Below are 5,074 nucleotides of genomic sequence, written 5' to 3'. Positions count from 1 at the left end.
TTTCAGCAAAGTAAAATAATAAAAATAGAAAACTTAGTTTCTAATGGAACTGACCATACAGGCCTCCCCAGGGTGCAGAGGTTTACGTGTTATGCCTGGACTATGTTAAGAAAATTAAAACTGGATTTGTAACTAAAGGGGCCAAAGTGTCAAATCACTAAAAGCAGAAAATTCCACTTGCAATCCAGATGCCAACTCTCACACTGGTTTATGATGAGAGAAAGTGAAGATTTATAATATGCTTTCCATAAAGTACTGACAGCCACTCAACTAGGACCTCAGAGGGCCAGCTCAGAGGTTTTACCTCATTACCAAGGAAGTGAGAGCAAAGGGAGAGAGTGCACAGTCACAGAATAGGCTTTGTCTTTAAGAGGAAGGACTACCTCTCACACCTGGACTTCTTGAGCTCTGTCACTTGAGGAGTTTCAATATTTATAACAGAATCAAAGCAAGAAGTAAGTTGGCCCTTGAAGTTCAAAGAAGAGTTATGTATCATGTGCAAATGAATTTCTTATAGTCACTCTTCTGGCATATTTGAAAGTCATCCAATCTGGGACAAGTTTGGCTATATGTACCAGTAAGAAACAATCTCGAAATTTTAGATGCTTATAATAAGTGTCTATTTCTTGCTCATACCACAAATACGACATAGGTTGGCAAGAGGGCACTTTGGAGGATGGTTCTAGTCATAGTGATCTTAATTGCCCTCACTTTGGGATCCCAGCTAATTAAAGAGTCACAGGGGATGTTGCCAATCAACCCAATTACGGAAAAGGCAAAGTGGCAAAGAAAAGCACTGGTTCTTCAAGCTTCTTTAGATATGACACATTCCACTTCTGTTCTTATTTCATACCCTCAAGCATGTCATATGTCTGAACTTGATTTTTTTTCTTGGTACCAGGAATTGAACCCAGGGACTCTTAACCACTGAACCACACCTCACATCCTCAGCCCTTTGGGATATTTTATTTTGGGATAGGGTTTTGCTAAGTTGCTTAGGGCCTCACTAAATTGCTGAGACTGACTTTGAAGTCTCAATTCTCCTGTCTAAGCCTCCAGAGCTGCTTGGGATTACAGGTGTATTCCACCACACCCAGCACTGAGCTTGATTTAAAAAGAGTAGGTATAATCCTTCTATAGGTAGAGAGTGTAGGAACTCACATGAACTGAGTGTACAATAGTCTACCAAGAAGAAACCATTATAAATGTGTGTTGAACCTCAACTAGATTATATAGCAGGTAATTTGAACATGCATTTCTAAGTAGCTGTCATAAAAATATCCAATGTGACTAACTAACTGGCTACTGTGCTTCAGACTCTACCATTCAAAATTCATTCCGTGAAGCTTAAAACATTGCACTATCTGAACTCACTGGCTGCCAAAAAAATTGCTCAGGATGTGACAGTACATTAACAACATGAAATTAGTATAATATTCAGATTGGTTATCCTATAGTGGGCTATTATAATTGGAAATAGGGAGTACAGCCCTGAGATACTTCATTTAATACCTATAATATGCCAGGCACTATGTAGATTCTTTCATATACTATATTTTACTTTCTTCCCTTACCTATTCCAATGTAAAGATAATGCAAAAGGTCCTGAGTTGACACAATCTCCAAGATTGTGGTCTTTGGCAGGCCATTTTTCTCAGTCCCAGACAGAAATTCACTAGGGGATCCTAAGGTTTACTTGCCTCCTTTGGCTGTGACATGATAATACCCCCTCTATAGCTACTAGAAGACTGAATTGCTACTACTGATACTCTTGACTGTTGCAGTAAAAGAATACTGGCAGACCAAAGAAAATCCATGCAATCCAGTAGGAGAAAAGGACAAAGAATCATACAGTTGGGTCTATGGATCTGATGAAACCACTCTTTAACTAAAGTTTTGAGAGTACTGTGGGCCAAGCCCAGACACACACAACTATATGTTCAGGGTGTGCCCGAACCCATTAAGCATATCTCTGCAGCAGGACTGGTCCAGATCAGCAAAAATTGAAAGGAGACAGTGGTAGGGACACTCATCCAGATTCACATTTTCAATGGAGATAATTGAGAGTGATGAATCTGACAATCACTGTGGCAAGGAGTAGCACTGTGCAGTAGTGATGATTTCATACTATCCCCACACCCCAGAGGGTGATATTAACCCTGAGGATGAGGTGAAGTTCAAGATTGTTTCTATCTCTTTGATATGGCTACACATCTGACCTATTTCCAGAGATTTCCCACCTCAGTGTGAGTTCCATCTTTCTTGTCACATTTGTATCACTGTTTTCTGCCTATGTTATGGGGAGTTTCCTATATCAGCAACTGATTGATGGTGGGAGGCAAGAAAATGGAGCAGTTTCCCCAACTTATCCTCCTGGCAATATCTTGGCAATCTGGCAGAAACAAGTTGTGACTTTGCATGCCATTTGAATTCTCCAAATTTACATGTTATATATTAGAGAATGGGGAACAACCATCTGGGGGGGGAGTCAGAAGAAAGAATGACCATTGATCACCAATGTAGTTGCACTTGAAATATCTAACCTCTTCTTCAATCCCTGAGACCAGACCATACTTGGACAAATGTCTCCAGCAGTCTCCTTGCCAATCTCTCATCACACCCTTAATATTGGGCTTTCTTTCTACTTTGATGTTGATTTGCATCCTCTCTTCACTAGCAGAACTGGCTTTTGCATATTCCCTATATAAGAGGGTCTGTGAAAACAAGCTATTGCACTATCTCTCAGTAACAGAAGGTGCATGTTGGAGAGTTGAAATGAGGACAAGGGTGTGACAGGATACCTCACCCTTTCTTCTTTTTTTATTTGTTCTGTTTAGATATACATGACAGTAGAGTGTATTTTGACATATTACATGTACATGGAGGATGACTTACTCTACTGAGGATCCCATGCTTATAGTTATACAAGTATGGAGTTTCACTGGTCACATACTCATATATGAAAATAGGAAAATTATGTCTGATTCATTCTACTGTCTTCCTATTCCCATCCATTCTCCCTTCCATTCATTCCCCTTTGTCTAATCCAGTGAACTTCAGTCCCCCCTTCCTTTAAAACTCATGTTGCCAAGGTTTTTGAACACCGCATCTTAAAATGTTTTGATCAACAGATAACCATTGGACATATTTATGAAGCACAATGTGATATTTTGATTCAATGTATACATTGTGTAATGATTATGTCAGGGTAATTAGCATATTAATCACCTTAAATTTTACCATTTCTCTACGATAAGTACATTCAAAATTCTCTCTGTTACCTATTTTAAAATATGCATGCATTATTGTTAAGTATATTTATTCTACAGTATAATATAGCAACAGAAATTATTCTGCCCATCTACTTGTAACATTGCACCCAATGACAAACCTCTCCTCGTCTCCTGTTATTCTCCCCAGGCTTTGGTAACCACTATTTACTCTATGATTTTCCAGCTAGTTTAAGATGTTATAATGAATGCAGAAGAAGGTACAACATTTAGGGTATCATCTAGAGAGTTCCATTCAGGGGGGACAGTAGCAGAACACCAGATCCTTGGGGTGAGAGTTCAGAAGGTCCCCCATAAAGCAGAAGAAACATGCCCAAGGAAGACATTCCAGCAGGTTCAGCCTACTTCATGATTCTGTTTGGAGCTATCTCTTTCTTAATGTGCATCTGGAATAGGATAGTATTTTTAAGTGGATGAGGAAGCAAACCAACCTGATTTCCCAGAGGGATCTTTGCAGAGTCATCTCCAGGGAGCTGGAAAAGTTTCTTTCAGAAGACACCTGTCATGGGGTTGGGGGGAGATCAGTAGAGGAAAGGGCCAGTGGTGGAAGGCAGGGAGAGAGGAGAAAGTTCTGGGGACAGATATTGGCCAAATTATATCATTATATTTTGTGCATGTAAGAATACATAACAACACATCCCATAATTATGTACAATTATAAGTACCAATTTAAAAATGTGGGGGAAAAGATGCCTGTCAGTAGAGTTTGACCTGCTAATGAATAAGCCTTCTACCAATAGATATTGGCACCCTTACATAATTATGTTTTATTGAATTACAAATCCTGAAGAGGGGATTACATTGGTTAATTTATAGTTTTGTCTACAAAATAATAGATGACTCAGTGGGAAAGTGAAGTTGAGAAGCCATGAAGTATAAATACTGGCACTTCCTCAAAAAAACAAACAAAAAAGCAATATAGATTGTAAAGTTAACAAAGATCCATTGGAAGATTTCTCTCGAAAAGGGTAACATCAATGAGGTATACTCAACAAATTTCTTCCAAAACACACATATATTCATTTATTCATTCATCCATTCATTCAATACGTGTTTATTGAGCACCAACTATGTTCCAGGCACTGTATAATGTGCTGGGGAGAAAAGAATAGATAAAACAGATTTGACCTGTACATTTATGGAGTTTAAATTTTAGCAGAAATTTCTTACAGACTTTAATAAGCACACAAATTGATACATCATCACAAATTAGAGTCCTGTGAATAAAATAAGAGTACAATTGAGATCAAAAGAGGAGAAGCATTTCACTTTAGGCAAGGATTATCAAGGAAAGTATCTTTGAGGAGGAGGCATTGAGACTAAAAAAAAAATGAAGGGCTCAACATGATAAGCTGCAAGATATTTATATGGTTTTAAAGTATCTCCCTATAGATCGCACATAAGTTGAGGTCAAAGTAGCAAGTTTATAACAGAGAAATTAGAAAGCACTTTAACCACATGATCAAAACTAGTATCATTGACAAGGAGCAGATGCATGCCTCCCTATGTGACATGTTGAGATGAACCCAACCTCCTTATATAGTATTCTGACATAGTCTGAATTTTAAAATGGGGAAATATCAAACAAACAAAAAAATGAGGAACATTTTATTTTAAAAATGGTATAATAGTTTGTCTAGGCTGTCATTACAAAATACCATAGACTGCGTAGCTTAAAAATAGACAGTTGTTTCTCCCAATTCTGGAGGCTGAAGTTCAAGATCAAAATACTGTCAAAGTTGACTCCTGCTGATTCCACTTCTCTTAGGCAGTAGACAGCCACC

At 38.2% G+C, this 5,074-nt stretch overlaps 1 pseudogene; it reads left to right on the top strand.

Annotated features, from left to right (window-relative positions):
* The first annotated feature begins 1,729 nt into the window (after positions 1-1,729).
* Positions 1,730-2,458, top strand: LOC143638633 (cation-dependent mannose-6-phosphate receptor pseudogene; annotated as a pseudogene).
* Positions 2,459-5,074: the final 2,616 nt, after the last annotated feature.

Source organism: Callospermophilus lateralis, chromosome X, assembly GCF_048772815.1.
Source record: "Callospermophilus lateralis isolate mCalLat2 chromosome X, mCalLat2.hap1, whole genome shotgun sequence".
NCBI lineage: Eukaryota > Metazoa > Chordata > Mammalia > Rodentia > Sciuridae > Callospermophilus > Callospermophilus lateralis.
This window is presented reverse-complemented; position numbering and strand designations above follow the sequence as displayed.